General features: G+C 47.2%; 1 protein-coding gene across 4 annotated transcripts in view; it reads right to left on the bottom strand.

The window, feature by feature from the left end:
- The window catches only part of ATF7IP (activating transcription factor 7 interacting protein), a 503125-nt gene that overhangs the window by 343401 nt on the left and 143257 nt on the right, over nt 1-16467 (bottom strand). The gene's annotated exons all lie outside the window — the stretch shown is intronic.

Here is a 16467-nt window from a genome sequence, read left to right as displayed (position 1 = left end):
TGCGTGGGTTACAGATACAGTTACACATCTGGTGTCTGGACTTACCATAACTTTATACAATAATACTAACTGTGATTCTTCACAAGTAATTTATGGTATTAAATGCCCGTGCGAGAAATGGTATATCGGCAAAACAAAAAGGAAGATCACACAGAGAATAGGAGAGCATCTGAGCAATCTATGTACCCACAAGAGGGACGCACCACTGGTAACACACTGGGATGAGACGGGACATCAAGAAGCAGATCTACGATTTGTAGTTTTATTTCAATTTTATAACTATCAGGGTGGCAACATTGTTTCTAGCCTTTTAAAGAAAAAGGCACAATATATCTTGAAGTGGCAGGCTACACACCCGAGGGGACTCAATAAAGCTATTGACTGGTGGGCGATTGCGCAAGCATAGTATCTCTATCTCGAGGCGGGAATATAAAAGAATGTGCACATGCACCGGCGTTTTTTGCCACAGAGGAGTGAGGGGTGGAGGTCTTACTGATCTACACCAGACAGTCTCGGACAAATGTAAGTTAAAAATTTTCTGTGTTAAAGGACTTATTAGATGAAAGATACAGTAACAAATTAAGCATTTATGACACAATATGGCTTAACTCATTTAAATCTGTTATAGGTTACATTATAAGTTCTCCTGAAGACACTTTATGCGAAACATGCAGGCATGTTGAGAACAACAATTTGGGAACGACTATTTGGGGCTAAGGAAATAGCCGCATCTCAAGAAAGATATAGTGGAATTGGAAAAGGTGCAGCGAAGGGCGACGAAAATGATAGTGGGGATGGGACAACTTCCCTATGAAGAAAGACTAAGGAGGCTAGGGCTTTTCAGCTTGGAGAAGAGATGGCTGAGGGGAGACATGATAGAGATATATAAAATAATGAGTGGAGTGGAACAGGTGGATGTGAAGCATCTGTTCATGCTTTCCAAAAATACTAGGACTAGAGGGCGTGCAAGGAAACTACAGTGTAGTAAATTTAAAACAAATCGGAGAAACATTTTCTTCACCCAACGCGTAATTAAACTCTGGAATTCGTTGCCGGAGAACGTGGTGAAGGCAGTTAGCTTGGCAGAGTTTAAAAGGGGGTTAGACGGTTTCCTAAAGGACAAGTCCATAAACCGCTACTAAATGGACTTGGGAAAAATCCACAATTCCGGGAATAACATGTATAGAATGTTTGTACATTTGGGAAGCTTGCCAGGTGCCCTTGGCCTGGATTTGCCGCTGTCGTGGACAGGATGCTGGGCTCGATGGACCCTTGGTCTTTTCCCAGTGTGGCATTACTTATGTACTTAGATTACTTCTAGCGCACGACCCTCATCCAGTTCTTTAGTCACCCAGTCAAAAAAGTCAATAAGACTCGTTTGGCAGGATTTTCCTTTGGTAAAGCCAGGTTGCCTTGGGTCCTGTAACCCGTCGGCTTCTAGAAAGTTACATATCCTTTCTTTCATCAGCGACTCCATTATTTTTCCTACCACCGATGTGAGACTTACCGGTCTGTAGTTTCCCACTTCTTCCCTGTCTCCACTTTTGTGAAGAGGGACCACATCTGCTCATCTCCAATCTCGCGGAACCTCTCCCGTCTCTAAAGATCTATTAAATAAATCTTTAACAGGTCCTGCCAGGACCTCTCTGAGCTCCTTCAGTATCCTGGGATGTATCCCATCCGGCCCCATAGCTTTGTCCACTTTCAGATTCTCCAGCTGTTTATAAACTCTTTCTTCCGTAAACGGCGTAGTATCCACTCCATTCTCAGATGGTCCCTCGGCAGCCAACTGCAGTCCTTCTCCAGGATTTTCCTCCATGAACACCGAAGAGAAATAATTGTTTAGCACGTTCGCTTTATCTTCATCACTCTCCACATAGCCATTCTCATTATCTTTCAGTCTCGCAATTCCATTCCTATCTCTTCTCCTTTCTCCAATATATCTGAAAAAGGTCTTGTCAACTCTCTTTACATCTTTAGTCATTTTTTCTTCCGCTCGTACTTTCGCTAGCCATATTTCCCTCTTCGCTTCTTTGAGTTTTATCCGATAATCTTTTCCGTGATCCACTCGTTGCGTTCTTTTGTATTTATTGAACAAAGTCTCTTTTGCTCTTATTTGTTTAGCTACTTGTTTGGAGAACCATGTAGGCTTCCTGCTTCTCTTGTTTTTGTTTACTTTCCTCACAAAAAGATCAGTCACCATATTTACAGCAGCCTTTAGCTTGGACCACTGTTTTTCCACTTCTCCTAACGCCTTCCCACGCCAACAGCTTCTTCTTCAAGTATTCACCCATTTTATCAAAATCAGTACGTCTGAAATCCAGTACTTTAAGTTTTGTGCGTCAGCACTCCACCTTCGCTCTTATATCAAACCATACGGTGTGATGATCACTATTACATAGGTGGGCACCCACCCGGATATCGGAAACACTACTTCCATTAGTGAGCACTAAATCCACCATCGACCCTTCCCTCGTGGGTTCCGTCAACATTTGTCTGAGCAAGGCACTTTGACAGGCATACACGATCTCCCTACTTCTTTCTGATTCCACAGACGTTCCAATCCACGTCAGACAAATTGAAATCTCCCAACAGTAGCACCTCCCCTTTCATACCAATCTTTTGAATATCTTCTATCAGATCCTTGTCTAACTTCTCCGTTTAATGGTATTTTTAAACAACACCCAAGCCTGATTTAAAGTCCTAACCTTTCCAGCCAATCTCTTTAGCTTCTTTTTAACCATTTTCCTCATTTTATTATAGTCACCCTTTTGAAAATTAAATGCTGCTACAGTAATTTCCTTTGTGACATCACTCCAGATATTAGCCCAAATTTGACCATGCTATTGATCACTGTTTCCCAGTGAGCCCAACACCATTACCCCTCATACTATGCCCTGCATTCCACTAAGTCCTAGATCTAAAATAACTCCCCATCTTGTTAGTTCCTGTGGACTAGTTGCTCCAACAAGCAGTCATTTATTATGTCTAGGAATTTTACCTCCCTAGAGCTCCCTGATGTAGTATTTATCAAGTGTCACCCATTATTATACTGTTGCCCAATTTGCCATCTTTCCTAATTTCTGTAAACATTTCTGTTTGTTCGGTCCTGGCGGACGGTAGGACAACCCTACAACAAAATACTTCCCTTCACACATGGAATTTCTAACTATATTCTGTTTCACATAGAACATCCCCCCCTTCCAATTTGATCTACTCAGTGTGATATAATTTGTACCCTGTTAACACAGTGTCCTATTGATTGTCCTCCTTCCACCAAGTCTCAGAGATGCCTATTATATCTACCTCATCATTTAGTGCAGTATACTCTAACTCTCCCATCTTATTTTTTAGGCTTCTAGCATTTGATTACAGACACTTCAAATTGTTGTTTTCCCTTGCATCTACAACTTGCTAACAGGATGATGGGAATAATGTTCATCATTTACTCTGTGCACTCCCCTTAAACACTTGTGTCTTTATTTCACCACTGTTGAAACCTTTCTATAGGAATTCCCTAAATGTTCTATTTAAATAGGCCAAACCCATGCACTCCTGGGCAACTGCCGGCTCCCCCCTCCCCCCACATTTTAGTTTTATAGTTGCACTCTCTCCTTTTTAAATGTTAGTGCCAGCAGTCTGGTTCCATCCCAGTTAAGTTGGAGTCCATCCTTTCAGAATAGGCTTTCCATTTCCCAAAATGCTGCCCAATTCCTAACAAACCCCTTATCCCTGCACCATCTCAACCATGCACTGAGACTTTGGAGCTCTGCCTGCCTCCTGGGTCCTGCACATGGAATAGGAAGCATATTTAAAAAGGGTTCTAGGGGTGTTCTAGGAAATAATAGACCATCGGTGCCGGGCAAAATAGTGAAAACTATTATAAATAATAAAATTACATAACACGTAGACAAACATTGTTTAATGTGGACAGAGTCTGCATGGGTTCAGACGAGGGAAGCCTTGCCTCCCCAATTTGTTTTATTTCTTTGAAGACATAAATAAACATGTGGATAAGGGTGAACTGGTTGATGTAGTGTATCTAGACTTTCAAAAAGCTTTTGCTAAAGTTCCATGTGAGAGACTCCTGAGAAAATTAAAGAGTCATGGGATGTGAGGCAAGGTTCTGGTGTGGATTAGGACTTGGTTATTTGACAGAAAACAGAGAGTAGGATTAAATGGTCATTTCTCTCAATGGAGGAGGGTGAACAGTGGACTGCTGCAGGGATCTGTACTGGGACCAGTGCTATTTAACATATTTATAAATGATATGGCAATTGGAAAAACAAGCAAGGTGATTAAATTTGCAGATGAAACAAAACTATTCAAGCTTGTTAAAACACGTGAAGACTGTGAAAAATTGCAGGAAGACCTTAGGAAATTGGAAGACTGGGCATCCAAATGACACATAAAATTTAATATGAACAAATGCTAGGTGGTGCACATTGGAAAGAATAATCTGAATCATAGTTACCTGATGCTACGGTCCATCCTGGGGGGAAATTTTCTGCTCAGTGTGCAGCAGCGGCCAAAAAAGCAAACAGGATGCTAGGAATTATAAGGAAAGGGATGGTAAATAAGACTGAAAATACTATAATGCTTTGTATCGCTCCATGGTGCGTCCACACCTTGAGTGCTGAATTCAGTTCTGGTTGCTGTATCTCAAAAAAGATAGTGGAATTAGAAAATGTTCAAAGAAGAGCAACCAAAATGATAAAGGGGATGGAACTCCTCTCGTATGAGGAAAGGCTAAAGAGGTTAGAGCTCTTTAGCTTGGAAAAGAGAAAGATAAGGGGAGATATGATTGAGGTCTACAAAATCCTGAGTGGTGTATAATCAGTAGAAATAAACTGATTTTTTATTCAGTCCAAAAGTATAAAGACTAGGGGACACTCGAGGAAGTGTCATGGAAATACTTTTAAAACAAATAGGAGGAAATATTTTTTCACTCAATGAATAGTTTAAGCTCTGGAACTCTTTGCCGGAGGATGTGGTAACAGCAGTTAGTGTACCTGGGTTTAAAAAATGTTTGGACAAATTCCTGGAGGAAAAGCCCATAGTCTACAGTTGAGACAGACACGGAAAGCAACTGCTTGCCCTGGAATTTGTAGTATGGAGTGTTGCCATGATTTGGGTTTCTGCGAGGCACTTGTGACTTGGCTTGGCCACTGTTTGGAAAACAGGATACTGGGCTAGATGGACCATTGGTCTGACCCAGTATGGCTACTCTTAAGTTCTGAAAATACCACTCTGGAGAATCTGGATTTCAGCTTTCTACCTAAGAGCCTAAATTTGGCTTCCAGAACCTCCCTCCCACATTTTCCTATGTCATTGTTACCCACATGTACAAAGAGAACCAGCTCCTTCCCAGTATTATCTAAAATCCTATGTAGGTGATGCACGAGGTCCGCCACCTTCGCACCAGGCAAGCAAGTTACCAGGTGACACTCACATCCACCAGCCACCCAGCTATCGACATGCCTAATGATCAAATCACCAACTACAACAGCTGTCCTAACCCCTGTGTCCTGGGCACAAAGTTTCTGGAGACACAACCTTGGTGCAGGAGGATAATTCATCCCCTGGTGGTCCTGGCTACAGGATTACTTCTTATTTCAGCAGGGTGATGCTCTCCTTTTAGGAGACCTCCTTCCTCCAATGCAGCACAGGGGCTGCTAGACTGAAGCTGAGGCTTTTCTACAACGTTCCTATAGGTCTTCTCTATGTAGCTCTGTCTTCCTCAGCGCCTGCAAGTCTGCTACTCTAACCTCAAGAGAAAGGACTTGTTCTCTAAGAGCTAGGAGCTCTTTGCATCGAGCACACACATCTGTGGAGGAGTGGCCTAGTGGTTATGGTGGTGGACTTTTGTTCTGGGGAACTGAGGAACTGAGTTTGATTCCCACTTCAGGCACAGGCAGCTCCTTGTGACTCTGGGCAAGTCACTTAACCCTCCATTGCCCCATGTAAGCTGCATTGAGCCTGCCATGAGTGGGAAAGCGCGGGGTACAAATGTAACAAAAATAAATAAATAAAAAATAAATCTCCTCTTGCAAACTGGGAGATAATTATATATGTGACACTCAATGAAAATGACAGGATAGCACCCTTCTTGTGGGACTGCTGCCTGCATCTTAGTATCATTGAGTTGTTTAATTAAAACATATTGAGGTACTAGGGATATTAGACTAATATAAAGAGCCTTAAGATTACATGGTATATTATGTGATTTAGTGTTTACTTCTCAGAAATGTAATTAAAACTCTGTAATGAAAACTCCCCTCATTATACTAATTAGAATAATTTTAAGGAGGAAGGAAGTCTGTGAAAGAGAGAACACACTAAATTAGAGACTGTGGAATAAAGCTGATTATCTAACTTGCGTTTTTTTTAGCATAGAGGCTTGAAAAAGAGTCCAAGGTTCTAGCTTCTCTGTCTGGAGGCATAGGCATGAGATCTCACACTGTGATACTCTTCAATGTCGCCTTCGGCACCTAACCACTACACCTCTATTCAAGAAATCTTGACTGCCCCAATTTGACATTTCGTCCTTTAGATTGTAAGCTCCTTCGACCAGGGACTGTCGTTCTTTGTTAAACTGTACAGCGCTGCATAACCCTAGTAGCACTCTAGAAATGTTAAGTAGTAGTAAAGCAGATTCCACATCTGAAGAATGATGGTGTACCTGTGTTTTTTTTCAAACCCAATGTATTTCTGTATCCTACACATTATCAGTTTTCTTTGGAGCAACCTGAACAGTTAGTACAGCTTCCCACTTTTTGAAAAGAGCATCCTTCATAACTGCATGAAGGGGAACAGCGATTCCCTCTCTAGGAGGAGAGTCATAATCTAGATCATCAAAGAGCTCTGAACGAGTTTCCTCTTCAGTCTCTAGTTTGAAAGGTATGACCTGGGCCACCTCACAGACAAAACCAGGTGGCAAAAAAGGTTCAGATGGAATGCCATAGGACTCCACAGCTAAGAGGTCCTGTGGATTTTGTTCAGACTCTCAGGAGAGAAAAGTACTCATCTTGGGAAATACATGGAAGAATGTGTTGATCAGTGTTGGCTCTGCGTGGAAGAGCACTGAGGCAGGTGTCTCTCTGAACCAGGAGAGAGCTTTTCTGCTAATGTCGACGCATGCGTCGGTCGGGTTCATGCTACCCCCTACTGACAACGCCGAGCTAGTGTGCAGGACCTCTCCTGTGATTGTCTTTCTGATGTATCATCAGGTTGGTCTTAGGCTGGCACAAGCACATTTGTAAGCCGGAGAAGACAGCATACACAGTAGCCCTGAAAGCTCTTCCGTAAGCATAGCCCAGATTTCTTCCTGTAGAGATGACGGTGGTACCAGCCGGGAAAAGGGTGTGGATGTGGAGGCAACTAGAGTTATAGCCTGACTAGGCATGGGAGACCACAAGGACCCCAAAATCTTGTCACTGAGGAGTAATCAGAAGGAGAGCGATTACTGAAGCATGGATGCTTCCCACGCACTGAAGATGTCAATGCAGGGGAGGTCTCAGCACTGTGTCTGGAGGGAGAACAATGGTAATGCTTGTTAGGTTTTTTACGCTGCAGGTCCCTCCATGCATGCGACGATAACGACATGACGTCCTTACACGGCCACGGTAGCGAGTCCAATGCCGGGCATTCCTGATGTAGCACTGGTGCACCCGATGTCAATGCAGGTTCTACAATCAGTGCCAAATCCCCTGTCATGTTGATGCCAACGCAGAACCAAAATGTTTTTCACATTGGACTCTGTGGGCTTTAAATGTCTTCACTTGCGTTTATAGACAGATGCTAAACTGTATATCCCAGTGCTCTGAACCCAAGAAATCAACACACCAGTTATGGGGGTCTGTGCCCGAAATAGTCCTACTGCCCAGAGTATACTTTTTAAATTCACTCGACACCCTCTTTGACATGGCGGGAGAAGTGGCAGATGCAAGGTCATAAGGTTCTATGGTCTGGGGAGCTCAAGTACATCTCCAACCAGAAATGGTCACTGTTCTGCCAAATAAAGGTGTCAAGAGGCCCCAAAGGCCAAAAGATGAAATAGAAAAAAAAAGAATTAAAAAAAATGTTTTGGTTAAATATAACAAATGAAAAAAAAGAAAACTGTGACAGAAAAATATTCTGAAAAAGGAAGGCACCATACAGAGAAAGCCTGACGTGCTGAGCAGTGAATAGAATTTGAACCTCTTTGCTCTGCGGAAAACACAGGAATGTTGGTCCCATGCTCGAGCGTTGGGTGGGAAGGCACCCACACTTGCGTGGTGGGGGCAGTTCCTAGAGGTTTTAAAGTGACAGTAAACTATGGCAGCATCCGCAAGAGGCTCCGTGGATGACGTCACCCATATGTTAATATTATGCCTGCTTGTCCTTGGAGAAATTAAATGTACCAAATTTAAAAATGAGTCTCTCTCAGTTCACATATTTACATATAAATGAATTGTTTTTATGGCTATTTTTTTAATAGGAATATTCAACTTATGTTATTGAGATCTGTTGATTTGGAGAAAAGATTGGTCATTCTTTTAAAATTCTTTGTGAATAATACATCTCAATCAAATGACCTTTTTTTTTTTAATGGCATATGTTTCAAGATTAGGACAGCTTGTCTAAAAGAAAGTCAAATAGGATCTAATATATTCATCTAGACCCACTAAATTTATTTAGAATACTTTTCACATATCTACATTTATGCAGGTAGTAATACTTTTTCTTGATTTTTTACTGATGGAAAGTTTTGAATCTGGATGCATATGAAATGTTTGATGATTGAGTTTATTAAAAATCACATCTATTGTTCATTTTGGGGGTCTTTACTGAAGTGTGGTACTTAAAATGCATTAGCCACAAAACCTAGTGCAAAGTGCAAAGCCTTTGCGGAAAATGCATGGGGCAGGCCCCATATTTATCCTGCATTCACCACACAGGGGCAAACACATACCAGAAGGCACTGTATTAGCTGCAATGCTAGATAGTATGGGCACCTGCCCTATCTGTCACAGCAGGTAAAGTGGTGCAGACCCAAGCAGAAATAAGTAAATATGAACAAAAATCTGCCGTTGCACTACCCCCACACACACACACCCCGATCCCCCTTCCTGACTCCCCCCCTATCCAATCCCAACCTTGAACCCTCCTGACAGCCACAATAGCAATCCTCTGCCTCCCCAGCACCCACGGATCCCATTATTCTGATAAGCCCCTCCCAGGGCATCCAAGGGGGGGGGCAGGGGGAGGCAAAATTTCCCAGGGCCTGGTTCCAAGGGGGGGCCCGGTGCCTGCACAGCACTAGCATGGCTCTCCTACTCCTGTGCGCTGCAGAGTTATCGTGCTATCGCATTAACTCTGGTCTACTGGACACAGTACATAAGTATTGCCATACTGGGAAAGACGAAAGGTCCATCAAGCCCAGCACCCTGTTTCCAACAGTGGCCAAACCAGGTCACACACACCTGGCAAGATACCAAAAAGTACAAAACATTTTACACTGCTTATCCCAGAAATAGTGGATTTTCCCCAAGTCCATTTAATAACACTCTATGGACTTTTCCTCTAAGAAGCCGTCCAAACCTTTTTTAAACTCCGCTAAGCTAACTGCCTTTACCACATTCTCTGGCAATGAATTCCAGAGTTTGATTACACATTGAGTGAAGAAGCATTTTTTCCGATTAGTTTTAAATTTACTACATTGTAGCTTCATCGCATGCCCCCTAGTCCTAGTATTTTTGGAAAGCGTAAACAGACGCTTCACATCTACCCATTCAACACCACTTATTATTTTATAGACCACTATCATATCTCCCCTCAGCCACCTTTTCTCCAAGCTGAAGAGCCCTAGACGCTTCAGCCTTTCCTCATAGGGAAGTCGTCCCATCCCCTTTATCATTTTCGTCGCCCTTCGCGGCACCTTTTCTAATTCCACTATATCTTTTTTGAGATGCGGCCACCAGAATTGAACACAATATTCGAGGTGCGGTCACACCATGGAGTGATACAAAGGCATTATAACATCCTCATTTTTGTTTTCCATTCCTTTCCTAATAATACCTAACATTCTATTCGCTTTCTTAGCCGCAGCAGCACACTGAGCAGAAGGTTTCAACGTATCATCAACGACAACACCTAGATCCCTTTCTTGGTCCGTGACTCCTAACGTGGAACCTTGCATGACGTTGCTATAATTCAGGTTAATCTTTCCCACATGCATCACTTTGCACTTGCTCACATTAAACGTTACCTGCCATTTAGATGCCCAGTGTCCCAGTCTTGTAAGGTCCTCGTGTAATTTTTCACAATCCTCTTGTGATTTAACGACTTTGAATAACTTTGTGTCATCAGCAAATTTAATTACCTCACTAGTTACTCCTATCTCTAGGTCATTTATAAATATGGTAAAAAGCAGCGGTCCCAGCACAGACCCTTGGGGAACCTCACTAACTACACTTCTTCATTGAGAATACCGACCATTTAACCCTACTCTCTGTTTTCTATCTTTTAACCAGTTTTTAATCCACAATAGAACACTACCTCCTATCCCATGACTCTCCAATTTCCTCTGGAGTTTTTCATGAGGTACTTTGTCAAACGCCTTCTGAAAATCCAGATACACAATATCAACCGGCTCACCTTTATCCACGTTTGTTCACCCCTTCAAAGAAATGTAGTAGATTAGTGAGGCAAGATTTCCCTTCACTAAATCCATGTTGACTGTCTCATTAATCCATGCTTTTGAATATGTTCTGTAATTTTGTTCTTTATAATAGTCTCTACCATTTTGCCCAGCACCAACGTCAGACTCACTGGTCTATAAAGCGAATGCTACATACCTGTAGAAGGTATTCTCCGAGGACAGCAGGCTGATTGTTCTCACTGATGGGTGACATCCACGGCAGCCCCTCCAATCGGAAACTTCAATAGCAAAGGCCTTTGCTAGTCCTCGCGCGCTCCTGCACACCGCGCATGCGCGGCCGTCTTCCCGCCCGAACCGGCTCGTGTTTGTCAGTCCCATATGTAGCAAAACAAAGCAAGGGAAGACACAACTCCAAAGGGGAGGTGGGCGGGTTTGTGAGAACAATCAGCCTGCTGTCCTCGGAGAATACCTTCTACAGGTATGTAGCATTCGCTTTCTCCGAGGAAAAGCAGGCTGCTTGTTCTCACTGATGGGGTATCCCTAGCCCCCAGGCTCACTCAAAACAACAACCATGGTCAATTGGGCCTCGCAACGGCGAGGACATAACTGAGATTGACCTAAAAATTTACCAACTAACTGAGAGTGCAGCCTGGAACAGAACAAACAGGGCCCTCGGGGGGGTGGAGTTGGATCCTAAAGCCCAAACAGGTTCTGAAGAACTGACTGCCCGAACCGACTGTCGCGTCGGGTATCCTGCTGCAGGCAGTAATGAGATGTGAATGTGTGGACAGATGACCACGTCGCAGCTTTGCAGATCTCTTCAATAGTGGCTGACTTCAAGTGGGCTACCGACGCTGCCATGGCTCTAACATTATGAGCCGTGACATGACCCTCAAGAGCCAGCCCAGCCTGGGCGTAAGTGAAGGAAATGCAATTTGCTAGCCAATTGGATATGGTGCGTTTCCCCACAGCCACTCCCCTCCTGTTGGGATCAAAAGAAACAAACAATTGGGCGGACTGTCTGTTGGGCTGTGTCCGCTCCAGATAGAAGGCCAATGCTCTCTTGCAGTCCAATGTGTGCAGCTGACGTTCAGCAGGGCAGGAATGAGGACGGGGAAAGAATGTTGGCAAGACAATTGACTGGTTCAGATGGAACTCCGACACAACCTTTGGCAAGAACTTAGGGTGAGTGCGGAGGACTACTCTGTTATGATGAAATTTGGTGTAAGGGGCCTGGGCTACCAGGGCCTGAAGCTCACTGACTCTACGAGCTGAAGTAACTGCCACCAAGAAAATGACCTTCCAGGTCAAGTACTTCAGATGGCAGGAATTCAGTGGCTCAAAAGGAGGTTTCATCAGCTGGGTGAGAACGACTTTGAGATCCCATGACACAGTAGGAGGCTTGACAGGGGGCTTTGACAACAGCAAACCTCTCATGAAGCGAACAACTAAAGGCTGTCCTGAGATCGGCTTACCTTCCACACGGTAATGGTATGCACTGATTGCACTAAGGTGAACCCTTACAGAGTTGGTCTTGAGACCAGACTCAGACAAGTGCAGAAGGTATTCAAGCAGGGTCTGTGTAGGACAAGAGCGAGGATCTAGGGCCTTGCTGTCACACCAGACGGCAAACCTCCTCCATAGAAAGAAGTAACTCCTCTTAGTGGAGTCTTTCCTGGAAGCAAGCAAGATGCGGGAGACCCCCTCTGACAGACCCAAAGAGGCAAAGTCTACGCTCTCAACATCCAGGCCGTGAGAGCCAGGGACCGGAGGTTGGGATGCAGAAGCGCCCCTTCGTCCTGTGTGATGAGGGTCGGAAAACACTCCAATCTCCACGGTTCTTCGGAGGACAACTCCAGAAGAAGAGGGAACCAGATCTGACGCGGCCAAAAAGGAGCAATCAGAATCATGGTGCCTCGATCTTGCTTGAGTTTCAACAAAGTCTTCCCCACCAGAGGTATGGGAGGATAAGCATACAGCAGACCCTCCCCCCAGTCCAGGAGGAAGGCATCCGATGCCAATCTGCCGTGGGCCTGAAGCCTGGAACAGAACTGAGGGACTTTGTGGTTGGCTCGAGATGCGAAGAGATCTACCAAGGGGGTGCCCCACACCTGGAAGATCTGTCGCACTACACGGGAATTGAGCGACCACTCGTGAGGTTGCATAATCCTGCTCAACCTGTCGGCCAGACTGTTCTTTACGCCTGCCAGATACATGGCTTGGAGCACCATGCCGTGACGGCGAGCCCAGAGCCACATGCTGACGGCTTCCTGACACAGGGGGCGAGATCCGGTGCCCCCCTGCTTGTTGACGTAGTACATGGCAACCTGGTTGTCTGTCTGAATTTGGATAATTTGGTGGGACAGCCGATCTCTGAAAGCCTTCAGAGCGTTCCAGATCGCTCGCAACTCCAGAAGATTGATCTGCAGATTGCGTTCCTGGAGGGACCAACTTCCTTGGGTGTGAAGCCCATCGACATGAGCTCCCCAGCCCAGGAGAAACGCATCCGTGGTCAGCACTTTTTGTGGCTGAGGAATTTGGAAAGGACGTCCCAGAGTCAGATTGGACCAAATCGTCCACCAATACAGGGATTCAAGAAAACTCGTGGACAGGTGGATTACGTCTTCTAGATCCCCAGCAGCCTGGAACCACTGGGAAGCTAGGGTCCATTGAGCAGATCTCATGTGAAGGCGGGCCATGGGAGTCACATGGACTGTGGAGGCCATGTGGCCTAGCAATCTCAACATCTGCCGAGCTGTGATCTGCTGGGACGCTCGCACCCGGGAGACGAGGGACAACAAGTTGTTGGCTCTCGTCTCTGGGAGATAGGCGCGAGCCGTCCGAGAATCCAGCAGGGCTCCTATGAATTCGAGTTTCTGTACTGGGAGAAGATGGGACTTTGGATAATTTATCACAAACCCCAGTAGCTCCAGGAGGCGAATAGTCATCTGCATGGACTGCAGGGCTCCTGCCTCGGATGTGTTCTTCACCAGCCAATCGTCGAGATATGGGAACACGTGCACCCCCAGCCTGCGAAGTGCCGCTGCTACCACAGCTAGGCACTTTGTGAACACCCTGGGCGCAGAGGCGAGCCCAAAGGGTAGCACACAGTACTGGAAGTGGCGTGTGCCCAACTGAAATCGCAGATACTGTCTGTGAGCTGGCAGTATTGGGATGTGAGTGTAGGCATCCTTCAAGTCCAGAGAGCATAGCCAATCGTTTTGCTGAATCATGGGGAGAAGGGTGCCCAGGGAAAGCATCCTGAACTTTTCTTTTACGAGATATTTGTTCAGGGCCCTTAGGTCTAGGATGGGACGCATCCCCCCTGTTTTCTTTTCCACAAGGTAGTACCTGGAATAGAATCCCAGCCCTTCCTGCCCGGATGGCACGGGCTCGACCGCATTGGCGCTGAGAAGGGCGGAGAGTTCCTCTGCAAGTACCTGCTTGTGCTGGAAGCTGAAAGACTGAGCTCCCGGTGGGCAATTTGGAGGTTTTGAGGCCAAATTGAGGGTGTATCCTTGCCGGACTATTTGCAGAACCCACTGATCGGAGGTTATGAGAGGCCACCTTTGGTGAAAAGCTTTCAACCTCCCTCCGACTGGCAGGTCGCCCGACCCTGACACTTGGATGTCGGCTATGCTCTGCTGGAGCCAGTCAAAAGCTCGCCCCTTGCTTTTGCTGGGGAGCCGCGGGGCCTTGCTGAGGCGCACGCTGCTGACGAGAGCGAGCGCGCTGGGGCTTAGCCTGGGCCGCAGGCTGTCGGGAAGGAGGATTGTACCTACGCTTACCAGAAGCATAGGGACCAGTCTTCCTTCCCCCGAAAAATCTTCTACCTGTAGAGGTAGATGCTGAAGGCTGCCGGCGGGAGAACTTGTCGAATGCGGTGTCCCGCTGGTGGAGAGACTCTACCACCTGCTCGACTTTTTCCCCAAAAATGTTGTCCGCACGGCAAGGCGAGTCCGCAATCCGCTGCTGGAGTCTATTCTCCAGGTCGGCGGCACGCAGCCATGAGAGCCTGCGCATCACCACACCTTGAGCAGCGGCCCTGGACGCAACATCAAAAGTGTTATAAACTCCTCTGGCCAGGAATTTTCTGCACGCCTTCAGCTGCCTGACCACCTCCTGAAAAGGCTTGGCTTGCTCAGGGGGAAGAGCATCAACCAAGCCCGCCAACTGCCGCACATTGTTCCGCATGTGTATGCTCGTGTAGAGCTGGTAAGACTGGATCTTGGCCACGAGCATAGAAGAATGGTAGGCCTTCCTCCCAAAGGAGTCTAAGGTTCTAGGGTCTTTGCCCGGGGGCGCCGAAGCATGCTCCCTAGAACTCTTAGCCTTCTTTAGGGCCAAATCCACAACTCCAGAGTCATGAGGCAACTGAGTGCGCATCAGCTCTGGGTCCCCATGGATCCGGTACTGGGACTCGATCTTCTTGGGAATGTGGGGATTACTTAATGGCTTGGTCCAGTTCGCAAGCAATGTCTTTTTCAGGACATGATGCAAGGGAACAGTGGACGCTTCCTTAGGTGGAGAAGGATAGTCCAGGAGCTCAAACATTTCAGCCCTGGGCTCGTCCTCCACAACCACCGGGAAGGGGATGGCCGTAGACATCTCCCGGACAAAGGAAGCGAAAGACAGACTCTCAGGAGGAGAAAGCTGCCTTTCAGGAGAGGGAGTGGGATCCGAAGGAAGACCCTCAGACTCCTCGTCAGAGAAATATCTGGGGTCTTCTTCGTCCTCCCACGAGGCCTCACCCTCGGTGTCAGACACAAGTTCACGGACCTGTGTCTGCAACCTCGCCCGGCTCGACTCCGTGGAGCCACGTCCACGATGGGGGCGTCGAGAGGTAGACTCCCTCGCCCGCATCGGCGAAGCTCCCTCCGCCGACGTAGTCGGGGAGCCTTCCTGGGAGGTGGCCGCGGTCGGCACCGCACGCGGTACCGACGTCGGGGACCTCAACCTGGGCGATGGACCAGCCGGCGCCACGCTCGACGGTACCAGAGGCGCAAGCACCGCCGGTACCGGAGGGGTAGGGCGCAACAGCTCTCCCAGAATCTCTGGGAGAACGGCCCGGAGGCTCTCGTTCAGAGTGGCTGCAGAAAAAGGCTGAGAGGTCGATGCAGGCGTCGACGTCAGAACCTGTTCCGGGCGAGGAGGCTGTTCCGGGCTGTCCAGAGTGGAGCGCATCGACACCTCCTGAACAGAGGGTGAGCGGTCCTCTCGGTGCCGATGCCTGCTGGGTGCCGAATCCCTCGGCGACCCAGAGCTCTCGGTGCCGACACGGGGAGGAGACCGGTGTCGATGCTTCTTCGACTTCTTCCGAAGCATGTCACCGGAGCTCCCCGGCACCGACGAGGAGGACGTGGAATCCATCCGTCGCTTCCTCGGGGCCGAGACCGAAGAGGGTCGATCCCGGGGGGGCTGTACCGCAGGAGCCCTCAGGGTAGGAGGAGACCCACCCGAAGGCTCACCGCCACCAGCAGGGGAATGGACAGCCCTCACCTGCACTCCTGACGATGCACCTCCGTCCGACGACATCAGCAGACGAAGTCTCGGTACCACCGACGTCGATGCAGTCGCCCGATGCCTCAGCGCCGATGCAGAGGTCCGATGCCTCGATGCAGTCGATGGAGCGGCAGCCAAGGAAGATGGTCCGGACGCTGACGACGTCGATGCACTCGATGCCTCCGGTGCCGATGTCGACGAAGAGCCCGAGAACAAAACGTTCCACTGGGCTAATCTCGCTACCTGAGTCCGCCTTTGTAACAGGGAACACAGACTGCAGTTCTGAGGGCGGTGCTGGGCCCCTAGACACTGAAGACACGCAG

This window comes from Microcaecilia unicolor, chromosome 1 (genome assembly GCF_901765095.1).
Source record: "Microcaecilia unicolor chromosome 1, aMicUni1.1, whole genome shotgun sequence".
NCBI classification, from domain to species: Eukaryota; Metazoa; Chordata; class Amphibia; order Gymnophiona; family Siphonopidae; genus Microcaecilia; species Microcaecilia unicolor.
Note: the sequence above shows the minus strand (reverse complement) of the source record. Positions and strands in the feature narration are given on the sequence as shown.